Source organism: Acartia tonsa, chromosome 1, assembly GCF_053477335.1.
Source record: "Acartia tonsa isolate MP-2025a chromosome 1, ASM5347733v1, whole genome shotgun sequence".
NCBI lineage: Eukaryota > Metazoa > Arthropoda > Copepoda > Calanoida > Acartiidae > Acartia > Acartia tonsa.
The window spans coordinates 46348993-46364953 of NC_137260.1; the positions used below are offsets into that span (position 1 = coordinate 46348993).

The 15961-nt window shown below is 31.5% G+C and overlaps 1 protein-coding gene across 1 annotated transcript in view; it reads right to left on the reverse strand.

The window, feature by feature from the left end:
* Nucleotides 1-14393, reverse strand: part of LOC145321946 (uncharacterized) — a 76645-nt gene extending 62252 nt beyond the window's left edge. The window contains exon 1 of the mRNA XM_080163629.1: nucleotides 13708-14393. The gene's annotated coding sequence lies outside the window, so the exon portion shown is untranslated. The remainder of the gene's footprint in view (nucleotides 1-13707) is intronic.
* Between the last annotated feature and the right edge of the window lie 1568 nt (nucleotides 14394-15961).

The following is a 15961-nucleotide window of genomic DNA, read 5'->3' on the forward strand; positions in this document are numbered from 1 at the left end:
CGTAGTGGAGTGCCAGCTGGACGTGGAGGTGTTCCTGGTGGACGTGGAGGTGTTCCTGGAGGACGTGGTAGAGGGCGTGGTGGACAGTTTTCTGGTCGGGATGGACAGCATGCTGGTGGAGCCCAAGGAGAACATAAGGATTCAGGGGAAAGCAGCTGGCAGGAGGTAAAGAATGGAGCTACAAAAGGTGAAATTGAAAAAGGTGAAGGTCTATTGCCAAATGATAATGATCTTGCCTGCTCTACCTTTAATGTAAATTCATTTAAAGATTAGATATATCAACATATTCCTACAAGAATCTTCTTTTAAATAAAAAAAACCTATTTTTTTCTCCTAAATTTAGCATTAATTCTTATCTGATTCCTCTGTTTTTTTCTCAATATATAATAATTTTAGCTCTAGATAAAAAAAATATTTTATTATAATAATTAGGATTTTATTCAGTACCATACAAACTATCTTTTATACCACTTCTAAAAAACATTTGTTTTTCTTTAATGATTTAATATTTTAAAATTTGTTGGACACCCCAAATATAGGATATGAAAAATAGTAAAAATTGTCCGTATTACCGGAAGTGTAAGATCTATACCTACCCCCTCCCATTCTCCTACCCTTCTTACAACCCTTACACCCCTTGTACACCTGTATGTATTTATGACTTTCACACCCCCCCCCTTTTTCCCACCCCTATCCAGCCCCTCCTTTCCCTGCACCCCCTCTCTATCCTTTCTTACTTTTGGTTTGTGTGTTTGTATATTGTTTCTTCATACATTGGATTTATTATAAATGAATGAATCATTTCATAGATTTGGGACAGACAATCTAAGTAACAACAATTTTCACAGATTGCTTTTTGAAGAAAATGAAGAGGTTGATATTTATCGAGAATTAGACATACAGAGCTCATACTATTCTCCTGATAAATTTTGTGAAAAATTTAAAAATTCAAAAAACATTTCTATCCTCAGTTTAAATATTCAATCTATTAATTCTAAATTTTCTAGCCTTTCTGATCTAATTCACTTTTGGAAAGAGAAAGGGGTTATTTTTGACATCATTTGTTTACAAGAATGTTATTCCATTGTTATTCCATCCATTTTTGAAATATCTTTATATCATCCTATTCTATTTAAAACAAGGACAACTTTTGTGGGTGGAGGCGTAGCTTTCTATATTAACAAATCTTTAAATTTTTCTGTTCTAAATGAGTATTCTATTTTTCATGAAAAAATTTTGGAAAGTTTGTTCATAGAATTGGAGTTTAGCAACAGGAAAAAACTTGTTATTGGTAATTTCTACAGACCCCCTAGCACTGGGTTAAACAATCTTACACCTAATATGCAAATAGAGTTATTTTTGGAACATTTTCAAGGCATTTTAGACTCTATCACGGAGCGAAAATGTAAAGCAATTCTTTGTGGAGACTTTAATTTAGATTTGTTTGCTTACAATGTACATAATTATACAGCTGATTTTGTCAGCATGCTTTTTAGCGCTGGCTTCTTGCAGCTGATCTCTAACCCTACAAGAGTCTCAGCCCATAACAATACAGCTACGCTTATTGACCACATCTGGACAAATGATATTAAGGATCAAATGGTTTCTGGAGTAATAACTACTTATTTGAGCGACCATTTCTCAACTTTTCATTTTATTAGCACTAATAAACATAAGACAAACCCAAAAGTAATTTCCACTAGAGACTTTTCTGACGTTAATATTGAAAGCTTTAAAGATGACTTAAGTAATTTGTCTTTTAATGAAGTCTATGCCAAAAATAACCCCACAGAAAGCTATGCTATCTTCCAAAACTTATTTCAAGCTTCTTTTGAGAGAAATATTCCTGTTAAGGAAATTCGATTTAATAAAAACTACCACATGATCCAAAATTGGATGACCAAAGGCATATTAAGGTCTAGGAATAAGAAATTTGAATTACAATCTAGATTAGCAAAAGTTCCAACAACTGAAAATAAGGAATTGTATACTAAATATAAAAACGTGTATAACAAAGTTCTGAAAACTGCAAAAAAGTTATATTATAGTAATCTACTTGTCTCCAACCAAAACAATCTTAAAAAGAGTTGGCAAATTATTAAAGATGTCGCTGGTTTGAATTCAAAAAGAAAATTTTCAACTAATAAGATTATTGTTGATGGTAATGAGATCATTGGTGATAAGAACATAGGAGAGGCATTTAATAGGCATTTTTCTAGCATTGCTTTTAACATTCGACAGGCTATACCCCCTACTGAGAGATCCCCTAACTCTTATCTTGAAGAATCTGACAACCTATTTAACATTCCCCCAATCACACCTGCAATTATAACTGAAATTGTTAATAATTTTGACCTAAAAAAATCCTGTGACTACCTTGGAATATCATCTTTTTTATTGAAAAAAGTCGTTTCACAAATTCTAGATCCTTTATGTCATATTTTCAATAAATCTATTGAACTTGGCTCTGTACCTGAACAATTCAAAATGGCCAAAGTAACAGCTGTCTTCAAAAAAGGCGGAGATCCTTTCAATCTTAATGATTACAGGCCAATTTCTCTTCTTCTTATCTTTTCAAAAATTCTAGAAAAGTTCATTGCCATTAATTTGCAAGCTTATCTTTCTGATAATAATCTTATTGATGAACTTCAATTTGGATTCCAGGCAAATAATTCAACATATCATCCTATGATTCATTTACTCAATCATGTAAGTAAAGCTATGAATAATAAGGAGTATACTATTGGAATTTTTTGTGATATTCGCAAAGCATTTGATTGTGTGCCTAAAAATACTCTTCTTATGAAGCTACAGAAATTTGGTATTAATGGGAACTTGCTTAATTGGTTTGAATCATATTTAACAGATAGAAATCAATTTGTTAAATTTGGCCTTTTTGACTCTGATCCATTAGAGATAGATAGTGGAGTGCCTCAAGGTAGCATATTAGGTCCTATTTTGTTTCTTATGTTTTTTAATGACTTGCCTAAGTCAACACTTTTAAAAGTCCTACTTTTCTGTGATGACACTACTATATTAGCCTCTGGTAAAAACCTAAATGAGCTTGTTGAATTTGTTAATGCAGAACTCAAAAATATTTCCCAGTGGTTTAGGGCTAATCAAATGTCTTTACATCCCAACAAAACAAAATTCACTATATTTTATCCTACTCCCTCCCTTATTCCATGGAATGAAATCAATCTATATTTTGATGATAATGATCCAAATACCCTTAATCCTAACCCTTTACTTAGACATAGAATTGACTTTGTCAACCATGAAAGTGATATTCCACCTATAAAATTCTTGGGTATTTATTTGGATCCAGCCTTGAATTTTAAGGTTCATATAAATGAATTAAACAAAAAGCTCTCTAAATCATTATTTTGTCTCCGAAAATGTCAAGGTCTACTCACTGAAAAAGCTCTCAAAGCTCTATATTACTCTATTTTTCATTGTCATTTAGTTTATGGAATCCTTATCTACTCATGTGCATCACCCACAAATCTTACTGGCATAATCACTAAACAAAAAATGGCTGTGAGATGTATTAAGCAAGCAACCTACTATAGCCATTCTAGTCCTTTATTTAAAAATCTCAATATTTTACCCTTTGAATCTCTAGCTCATTACTTCAAACTAAAATTTATGTATGAGTACAAAAATAATTTGTTGCCAAGGTCTTTTAATAATATGTGGCCTAGACGAGGTGAATTAAATGGTAACTTCGTTTTGAGAAACAATAATAATTTAACTGTCCCCTTTTCTCGAATTAACTTAGTAGAGAGGCTTCCTATTTGTTCATTTCCAAAGATATGGAACAGTTTTGACGACCGTGATAATATAAAAAATGCCTTAAACCTAAATCAATTTAAGAGTAAGCTAAAAAAATGCCTTCTAGCAAAAATAGACATAACATGTTATAGACTTCTTTGCCGTTCTTGCCACCTAAGAATGTAAAACATTTATTCTGTCTGTTCTACAAGTCTTCACTGATTTACCCCTCATATTAATTATAAATGTTTATAGTCAATATTACAAACACACATCATGTTACTTTCCCCTCCAATTCCCTTCCTTTCAACTCCACATTATAATCCCCATCATATATAATGCATAAGTTCTTATTTTAAATAATTAAGTTTCATGTAATCTATTATACTTTTTTTTATCATTTTTTTCTTATCTGCAAAGGCTACTTAATATTACCTCGAGAGAGATTACTTAGTCCTTTGACACGAATTTTGAATGTGAATACTATTATCTTTATTATTAAACTATAAGTAATCATGATCAATTTTATTGTTTGTTTGTGATTAAACCATGTAATGTATATATATTTTTTTGTATGTGTCATAAAATAAATATTTCATTTCATTTCATTTCATTTCATTTCATTTCATAATGTGAAACTTAAATTATAAGCTACCTAACATTTCCTACAAAGTAATCTATGGCTTATATGACAATAAAAAGGTCTCCAAACAAAAGATAATTTAATGTGTTCCCGTGTTGTCGTAATCTAATTCTCATTATCATGATATATGATATATTTTTACATTAATTACATTTTTATGATCCCCTTTACTATAATATGATCATGTAAAAAACGTAAAGTCATATAAGCTTTGGATTTTGCTACTTTTTATTGAAGAAACTATTATTTTTAAAAGATGAAACATGGCTATAAGCTATTTTATTTATTAACTTAAACATTAGTTCCTAGAGTCTTTTTAAAACCCCTCAAAAACAGATCCCCGAGATGCTAGGTACGAAGCCTTTAGTGTTTGTTGTTTTAGGTTTGATTTTTACCTTTTTTATGAAGATAACAAAAAACTTCTCACATAATTTTTAAGCATATAGTAAAAATAATAGTTCTTTTCAAAGACAAATTGATAAAAAATAACTTTTTTTAAGGATCTTATGTATACATATTCTTATGTGCCTGATATAATATAAAACAGTAAGGTCACATAGGATATAATAATAATGTGTGAATGTTTAATTCAGGAAAATTCTCATCAAATATTTTAATTATACTTAATGTACAAGAAAGAAAATAATAATTAAGAAAAATATATTTGTTAATATGTTTTTATATTTCCTGTATTGTGACGGGAGAGACTGTATGAAATGATAAGCTGTTTCTTTGTATGGCTTTAGTTTCAGTTTTTAAAGGAATTTTCTTGTTTGTCATTTTTAGGCCAGAGATCTAAAGGGATAAGACAATGGCCGATAAATAATGATACCAAAAAATTACCCCATCTGCAGATTGCAATTAGGGAACACCTAACTTCATAAATCAACCAATCAAAGTTCAAAGTTTCAAAGTTTTAAGCCAACGAAAATGAAAAGTCATTATAAAACTTTAGAGACTAGTGTAATAAACAGCCAATTGTCCCCTAACCGATGAACCGATATGTATCTCCTTTACATTAAACTACCTAGGAGTCCCAGGGAAGGTTTACAACTATTTTAGGGGAGGGTACTTCCACCAACCAAGGAGAAATCGCCCAAAGAAAAAAATTGACAAAAAATTTACTTTTTACTCTTTTAAGGTTGATACCTATTGTAAAGAAAAATAAAAGACATTTTCTACCTTCTCAATATAATTTTTACAGATTAAATTTGGCATTTTAAAAAAAACATGCAAAAATAGAAGAAAATTATATAAAAACTGAGTTGCCAAAGAAAACAAAAGTGATAATGCAAGTCTGATTTGTTCAATGTTATAAGAAATATATGTGCAGGGTTAAAGGTATAAGTAATAAAAAATACTGCACTTTCATATCATTACAATAAAACACTAGAGGAGCAAGGGGTTAAATAACTGTATGTCCCGATCCCAAGGAACATGCTAGCAGACGAAAAAGATACTTGGAAAAGGGTGGGAGGTGTTTATCTGTATATACTATATAATTTAGATCTGTTGTTAAAGGTATAAATAACGAAAAAGCTGCCCTTTCTTATCAACCAACTGCTTTTAATTTCCCCAAATCTCAGCCGCAGCTATTCATAAAATTTATTCAGCTGATAGCAAGTCAACAATTTTTAGGAGAGTCCTTCAAGTCGACATTTTTCGCCGCAGCCAGCCAACTAAGAAATAAGCTGCAATAGATAATTCTAGTTTGATAGAACTGTAACAGAATTTAGAAAATAACATTTAATTTATAATCTATTTGCTTATTACTTTATTCATAAGTAAGTATGTTTAGAAATAAGAAAAGGTTATCTGGAGCCACTTAAATGTACAGCACGACTATACCTATAGTGCCACTAGATGATGCGTAGCAACTCTATATCTAGAGCCACTTAAATGTACAGCACGACTATGCCTAGAGTGCCACTATACAGATGCGTAGCAACTCTATATCTGGAGATACTTAAATGTACAGCACGACTATGCCTATAGTGCCACTAGATGATGCGTAGCAACTCTAGATCTAGAGCCACTTAAATGTACAGCACGACTATGTCTATAGTACCACTATATAGATGCATAGCAACTCTATATCTGGAGATACTTAAATGTACAGCACGACTATGCCTATAGTGCCACTATATAGATGCGTAGCAACTTTATATCTGGAGATACTTAAATGTACAGCAAGACTATGCCTATAATGTCACTATATAGATGTATAGCAACTTTATATCTGGAGATACTTAAATGTACAGCACGACTATGCCTAGAGTGTCACTATATAGATGTATAGCAACTCTATAGCTATTTTAAAGGATTTTAACTACGTTAATAGCTACACCATTTTTGTAACACACAACATTTAATTTTCAAATAATCTTATTCTTCAAATTAAAATAAAGCTACGCTTATGACCAAAATTATGGTCTTGCTATATTCTGAAAGATGCAAATGTCACTCAAAAATATTGCAAAAAGAAAAGATCGAGAGTGATAAGATCGGGAAACAGGGATGCTGAAATTGTAAAAAAAAATATAATTAAATGTGCTTTTTCTGCTTAATCTTGTAAAATGACAGTGTAATTTTTAGAATCACAGCTACTCTATTCATAAGATTTGTCCGTCTAAATCAACTTTGTTTCCTCAATTGCTAAATGAATATTACTTATATTTCTAAATGTCAATAAATTACAATTATTTTTCCTGTATTGTTGTTAACTGTTTTCTTCAACTCCTAAATTTGCAAGCTTTTTGCAAACATTCTTTTGTATGCATAAATTTTTTTTCTGCAGTTACTATATCTCTGTGTCCGTGGTTAAGAGACGTGAAGGTTACTTTTAGGTACTTGAAATACATTCTAGAGCCACAGGAACAAGACTTTTTTACATCAAAAATAACGTTGACAAAAAATTTCTCAAATTTAGTCAAGGTTCAAAAAATGACAACATTTTTATAAGTTTTTTCTTGGGGTTAAATCTTCAAGGCATGGTGTCTTACCCTCTCTCCCCCTGTCTCTAACAATAGCACGAAACCTGCCCTTAACCGCTGAAAAACTTCCCTATCTTTGTCTAACGATCGGTTTATACGAATAGAAGATCTTAGCGGGCGGAAGACAAGTAAATATAAGTTTTAAATTTGCTACACAACAGTAAAAAGCAATCTATTTTTTTTTGAGAGAGAGAGAAATAGACTTTACAAAATTTGTAATGGTTACTAAAAATACTGCCTACTCTTATTCTAAAAGTAATAGCTTCAATAAATGATAAAAAGTGACATAATCCATTTACAAAGGGTTGTAACAATGCATGACGGACCAATCAAAACGCCCCGACTGCAAAAAATATTTTACTCGCCAATTCTAGGCAATAAAAAGTTGGCTTAGGTGTCAAGATATCTTGCAATATTTTTAAGCCCATACAAATAGATATATTACCCCAGCTAGACAATCAGACAAAATAATAATAAACTTAAAAATGAATTTTGGTTATACCTAGTCATATAGGATTCATTCCAATAATACGAGCAAAAAAATTAAGGTACAGACAATTTCCTAAGAGCAAGCTTTATCCTACGAAATTCAATTATTAAGTATATGTAATATGTATATTGAAACAATAAAAAATAACTGTCATTTTGTGCCAAAATAAGTACACGTTTTAACCAATAATAAGGCCGGATTGTTTCTTTACTATTTCTTATTAGTCCAATTTACAGATTATGGATCTAGATGTACTATATTTATTGCCAGACATTTAAAATAGGTTTATCAGTACAGGAAGTTTGAACAGTGTACTGTCATTCATTTTTGACTCAAAGCTCCAAGTTTTTATGAGTGCTGAGACAAACTACTCTATAACCACTATGACGTTCGTCTGCAGGTGTTTTTATATATATTAAATTTATGTCTCGAGATCCTTTATTTTCTTAAGCTTTAAAGTTATATATAAATAAGGTCTGTGTGTTCGGCCGATTTTGTTCTATTTTTTTTGGGGAGCTTCTATTAGCTCTAGGCTCTATTTTGTGGAGAGGGTAGATAAAACTCCCCCCTTCTTTATAAGAAAAGTTTTATAAAACAAAGTTTAATGGGTTAACCCCCTCCTTCTATGGTGTCCCTTGAGACTAAGGCAGACTTATCATAATTATATTAATAATCTTATTTAAACAAGTTAAAGCAATATGCTATAAATAAATAAACAAATTTTAAAGACATACACAATTTCCCTAAACAAATAGGCTTTGTTTATAATATTTTGATAAAGGTAATTATGTTTAAATTTAACACATGTTCAGACATCATGTAATACATGCGTATTTATGCAAAATAGTTAGGGGATAAAAACACAGGGATAAAGATGTAAGCATATTAAATTTTAGTTAGAAAAATATATTTAATCTAAAAAGATACATTTTTTAGTATTATACTAAGTAACAACCCTTCAACTGCTAAAGAGCCATAAATGATCTTTTAGGTTAAGTATATGTTAAAAGAGCCCTGTAGAAAAAAATGAAGTCATTTTCAAAAGTTGAAATAGGGGTAGAAGGGGCCGGGGTTTGAAGTCCACGAATCTATATCAGTCTAAAGGTGAGTTGAAGTTTTGAGCAAAGAAACACAAACAGACAGACAAACAATCGGCCTTTAAATCGGACGTTAAAATTTGTCACATTTAAAGTTACATTGAAAAATGAAATATAAATTTTATTTGTCTCATTTATTTAATTCCTTTATTCCTGATTTAAACATATGTGAATGCAATAATAAAACATTAGTTAAGCCTAGTGATGGGGGTGATGGAGGTACTTAGACAAGTGTCATACAATAATATTTCAGGGACTATGGGATAGTGTGGGGGTGATGGAGGTACTTAGACAAGTGTCATACAATAATATTTCAGGGACTATGGGATAGTGTGGGGGTGATGGAGGTACTTAGACAAGTGTCATACAACAATATTTCAGGGACTATGGGATAGTGTGGGGGTGATGGAGGTACTTAGACAAGTGTCATACAATAATATTTCAGGGACTATGGGATAGTGTGGGGGTGATGGAGGTACTTAGACAAGTGTCATACAATAATATTTCAGGGACTATGGGATAGTGTGGGGGTGATGGAGGTACTTAGACAAGTGTCATACAATAATATTTCAGGGACTATGGGATAGTGTGGGGGTGATGGAGGTACTTAGACAAGTGTCATACAATAATATTTCAGGGACTGGGGGACAATAGACGACAGATTAATATTCTAACAAATTCTTATTAGTGAACCCAGTAAAAGTGTCGAACTATGACGTCAAAAAAAATTAACAATTAACCAATGAGAGACCGCTATATATTTTACCATTGGTCAATTACAGTAGATACTGGCTTCTCATTGGTTAATTGTTATTTTTTTCTGACGTCATAGTTCGACACTTTTACGAGGTTCCTTATTAGTTATTTATCAGCTGCATTATAGACAGCTTTCCGTGGGTATCAAAATAAAAATATCAAATTAAAACCAGTTACAAAACTGTATTAATTTTATGCATTTTATTTTAATTTCGTGGAAAATTGTCTGTAATTCGATGCTATACAGGATTTTTCAGTATGACTGAGAACCGGTTCTAATCCACAGGATATTAATCGAATTCGAAGCCATACTGGAATTTACATTTTTTGAGATTTAATTTAGGGGATAGAGAGGTTTGTGATTTAATTTATCAGCCATTGTCTCATCCCTGGTAATTTGAACAGGGATATATTACAATATTCAGAGGGGAGTGCCATCCACCAGTAAATGAGACACAAGTTCAGTAGGTATGGTTAATTTATTAGAATCGTGAAAGGATTTTCCAGTATGGCTTCGAAACCGATTGATCTCTGCTGGATTTGAACTGGTTCTCAGCCACACTGACAAATCATGTATAGCATCATCGTATTACAGACAATTTTTTATGAATATTAAAATACAAATTATGAAATCAAAACTAAATCTTATGATTTGTTATTTAAATATCCGCGAAAAGCTGTCTATAATGCGATGTGATAAATAACTGTTCACTACCTTTATCTTATGCTTACTTGCTCATCATGAGTTTTTCAAAATATTTTACAAAAACAATCAATAATCATTGAAATGGACAATTATTTACCTAGGAATTTGATATTATAAAGTTAAAACCATATAGAAAATTTGACAAATAATATAAACATTTCAAAGAAAAAAATATTTACATGAATTCTATTTAAATTCTTCTAAATATTGATTAGCTTAAAACGGGACACCTGTAATTTTTAATTTGATCTTACTAAATCTTTAAAAAGGCTTTAAAATTATATCTTCTGCCTTTTGGATTGAAATTTACTTTTAAAAATGATGTAATTGTGTTTTTGATTAAATTTAAAGGAATTAAGCTACCTATCATAAAATTATTATCAAAGGATTAAATTCCATAGCCACCCCCTTTTTAATTTTGTGTGCTGCATGTGTGTGTTGAGATATCCATAACAAATGATAAATAATAGGTTTAGCAAATTGAAATTAATGCTTATATGCTTAGGAATAACAGCTGGAGAATTATAAAAATACTTAGGTATACCTATATCGTTATGGGTTTAATTAATAATACATAGGTGTTTCTAACTTTTAAAAGTATACACCTAATCAATTATCATTAATAAAATAAGTAAAGTTTTTTTGTCTGTATCTTAATACATCAATAACTACTCAACCAATTGAGTTCTTCATTTTAAAGAAGCTTCACATAGGTCTGGGATGGTTCCAGGCTATTTATTTAAGATTTAAGCCCTTGAAATGGTTTTAGGCTATCTTTCTCAGCATTCTGCCATATTCTTATCCCTTTGTTACAGAGCCCCTAGATGTACAGCCGCTAGTATTTTATTAATTAATGTATTTTGTAATTTAAGATCTCACTAACCACTAGACCTATGAGTTTAACTTTTTGGGAAAGCTTCACATAGGTCCCAAGGTTGTTTTAGGCCAATCTATTTAAGTTTAAGTCGTTAGATGGTTTTAGACTACTTTACTGCCCTCCCTCTATCTCCTTGTTGCTAGGGGCGTATACGCTATTGCTATAAAGGGAGTTAGAAGTACAAATTAAACATATACGTGTGTTTTTTTTGCAATCCCAAGAAATGTTGGAATGCTTTTTAACGGTGCTACCCAGCTCAGTGTCTTTTTGGTTTGTTTGTGTATCAGTAATGTTTACTTAGGAATTTAAACAATCTCCTTGGCTTGCTTACAAACGGTGTACAAAACATGGACAACAAAGTCTATAAGTAGTAATGTTTTTTTTGTTGCAGTTAAGATCTCGCGAACCACTGAACAAAATCAGTTCTTCATTTTGGGAGAGCTTCACATGAGTCCCATGATAGTGGATTGTTATGGGCTGTTTTCTAACCTCGCCCTCCCCTAGATGCAAGGGGCACAGCCGATGGTATCAATTTATGCAACAAGTTTTTTTTATGTAATTGGTGTTTGTCCACAGTCAGTTACGGGTACCTCTAATTGCATTTTTGGGCAGATGTAATGTGTATTAAAATGAAATCGCCAAAACCGAAAGTCCATTACCTTTTTTGGCACCATTAGTTCATTAAATTATCCTTTACAATTGTTTTTTTAGAATACCTAGTGATTCCGACGATGATTAGGTACGATGTATGAGCGTAGAATGTCTATAATTATGCTCATAAAATAAGTATGTCAAAATTAAACAAACATTATAAAAAAATATTTAAAAATAGTTATTTTGTTAGTTTTTAAAACGTTTCTAGGTATCATGATAAAAGTATTTGAACAGTTGGATTTTTTTCTTAATCAAGTTCGACATTCAACGACTAAAAAAAGTAAAATTTTTGTTTCGTGATGTTACGACTGAGATCTTTTTTTATGATTACATTATCAAAACATCTAAAAATTATAATTAAAATATTTGCTATGCTTATTATTAGCTTACTATGCCTCAAAAGTACGTGTCTTTTACTTTAATATGAAAAGGACCTCATTTTGTTTATCCTTATATAAAAGTAACAGGATGTCTATCTGGCTGTTTGTAGCGCGCGAAAGATCTCGCTAAGCAATGCACCGTTATGGTTCTTCCTTGCAGTGAAGCTTCTTATAAAGGGTGTCAACACTCCCCTTAAATTTTGAATTGGGAATAATTGTCCTACACATTTTAAAATCTTCTCAAGATATATAACCCCATGACAGAACCCTGTACACGCCACTCATGAGAGTCAATAAAGCTAAAATATAGTAATTTTGGTTTTTGAGAAATACCCTAACGCATTACTTTTAGGGCTATACAGACTTTTAAACGCATTAAAGAGAAGCCGCGCTGCTTTTAACAATCCAAATAAAAGTAGAATTTGATGTTAAATAAAAGTTTAGTCACGATTAGAAATTAGGCTGTTGAAATTGTTATAAGAGAGGTTATTAGGGTCATGGTTATTGTCTCTTTCTCAAATCAGGGATCTAAAGGGATAAGACGATGGCAGATAAATTGATGTACAACCCCAATGATTATACACAAAATTATCCCTTCTGTTGATTACAATTATTTGTTGGACACTAAATAAACACACCAATCAAAATTCAATATATGCCCCCAAAGTTGTTAAGCCAACGGTTATTACAAACTTTGGGAACTAGTGTAATATACAGCCCAATGTCCACTTCCTAACTGCTCTAAAATAGTTTCTACCTTAGTTTAAGGATATATAAAACTATTAAATTGTTTATTATCATCATAGTCCCTTATAATCATGGCTATTATTATAACTATACCTAATTTGTTTTTTTTTTAATTTTAATAATATTCATAACAATCATTTGATTGCAAGGACCTTTTTTAGACAACGGATAAAACATTTTAATCCTGTAGAAGAAATCAATATTAGCTGAACAATTTGTAAATTAGCTGCCATAATCTATGGGCATGGTTTTATTTATATTGTTTAAACAATATGCATAGGTATTTTGATATAAATTTTATTTCAAATCAGTATAATATGATCTGTTTCAAAGCAGAAGATTGCTTAAAAATAAGTTCCTTTGATTAATTGATTTTTACAAGTATAAATGATACAAAAAAGGCATTGTATGTATTTTTAAAAGTAATTTGTTATCAAAAAGTAATTAAATCAAGTAAATTATCCTAATTTTTATTCCTTAATGATATAACAATTGTTTTATTCCTTATCTTACATTTTTTTCACATTTATAAAGCAAACAATGTTAGCAAATAAGAGAAAAAAATTTAATACAAAAAAAAAAAATCCTACCTTCGTTAAAAATGCGTTTCCTAAATCAGATGTAAAAATTCGTTGGATGATATTACGTCAATTTTGCATTATTTTGTTGTCACTCTATGCATCTGTATTAATCACTATGCAATTTTAGAAACACATCTTTTCAAAGATTTTAAAATATATATTTTTTATTATTCACATTAACAGTTTTTGTTATTGTCACTTTGTAAGAAATTATTGTTTTTAATCACTTAAAACAGTTCTTAATGACACTTCACACTTGCACTTAATTTGATGCTTTTTTTGCCATTAAACAGGCATGTATGAGTATCAGGCCAGAATGTCACTAATTTTGTGTACCATTAGACACACACGCATCAGGGGGGAGCAGGAAAAAGGCGAATCCCCAAAAATAATTTAGTGTCCAGATGTGCCATTTGTAACTGTAACTTAATACTTTTGGGTTCACCTTCTCTCCCTGTCTTGCTTACTTTGACTTGCACAGTCTTACAGCACAACAAGCAGACATACATGCATACACAAGATTTTGGGCCAACAAATTTTGTTGGGTATGTATCCCTTCCCCAACCATAAGTGGGGGATGGAAGTTACACACACACTATTATAGCTGCCTAGAAAAGGTATGTGTACAGCACACGCCCGCAGTCTGTGTGTGTGTGTGTGTGTGTAGTTGTGGGCAGCAGCTTAGATCAGCTACTGAGAGGGAAGGAGAAGGAGTTATTATGGCCCCCTCTCCCTTTTAATATTTCTCTCGCTTCTCTCTCTCTCTCTCTAATTCAGTTCGCTTTGGAGTATTTACACATCTTAGAGTGAAAAATGAAAATAGCCAACTTATTTAACTTAGTAAAAATAAAATATGATCATTTTACCTTAATTGATTTAATACTACCCCAATTTACCGTCTCAAAAAAGATTTTTAGTCAAGCACACGTCCTATTTAATTCAATAACAAAGTACATTCAGGAAAAAAGTTTTTTTTTTTTAATTTTGACAATAAATTCAGATTTCCTTGTAATTAAAATTTAAGAAATAACACTTAAATGAAAAAAAGATCTAGTTTGAAATTTATCTGAACTTTAAGCCATCAATAAAAGAAAACAACTCTTTCATTCGTAAAATCTAATTTTAAAAAAATATTTGCTGTAGTGTGAGCGCACCTCCTCTGGAACTACGTCCAAGTGCACACTCAGTGCTTTAAAGCCCTTTTGCGTGTGCGTGCATGTTTGTCTGTGTGTGTGTGTTCACCAAGAGCCTAGGTGTTTATGTGTAAAATCAAAAAAATACTATTATCAAATGTTTAGCAAATTGTACGATTAAAAAAATGGTTTATTTTAAAATAAACAAATTTCATTTTTTTTGAAATATTGCCAAGCTTTCTATTACATTTTTATAATATTAGTGGGATGAAAGAAACTCTATAACATTCACTACCTCTCTCTCTCTCCCTCATTCACTCTTTATCTCTCTCTTTCTCTCTCTCTCTCTCTCTCTCACTCTCTCTCTCTCTCTCACTCTCTCTCTCTCTCTCTCTCTCTCTCTCTCTCACTCTCTCTCTCTCTCTCTCTCTGCATATATATATTGTCTTCCTCCTTCCTAGCTAAGCATAAGATAACTTTGTGGTATGTTAAATTAACAGGTGGAAAGGGGGGTATTTAAGAGGTGGGTGATTAAGAGGGAGGAGGTTTACGTCATTAGTTGGAACACCTCCCCCCTTAAGCATTAAAACGCCCCCACGCACTTATTTAGCACCATATGAAGTACTTTAGAGAGCTAGAAAGGAGTTATGCTTTAAGAAACAGAAAAGAAAGAAAATGGAGTGGGATATAAAAGGGGTAATTTTGGGTATAACAAGGGGGTGGGTTATTTGCAATTTATAATGAAAAAGGGGTAATTATAGGTTTGTTAGTTTCAGGTGTTTGTCAGGAACAGGGGAAGGTTTTACGAAAAATAATCAAATTGTAATCACAGGATCAAGTTAAGCAGAATATGCCAATACCCGTTTTTTGCAAGTTTTTCTATACTTGCTGAAGTTTTACATGATCTGCTTTTGCATACTCTGCATTATACTTGCTAAAGTTTTGCATACTCTGCATTATACTTGCTAAAGTTTTGCATGCTCTGCTTTACATGCTGAAATTTTTTATATGCTCTTGTTGAATTCTTTGCATGCAATGCTTTACTTGTTAAAATTGTGTATGCTCTGCTTTACTTGTTGAAATTGTGCATGCTCTGCTTTACTTGTTGAAATTTTTGCATGCTCTGCTTT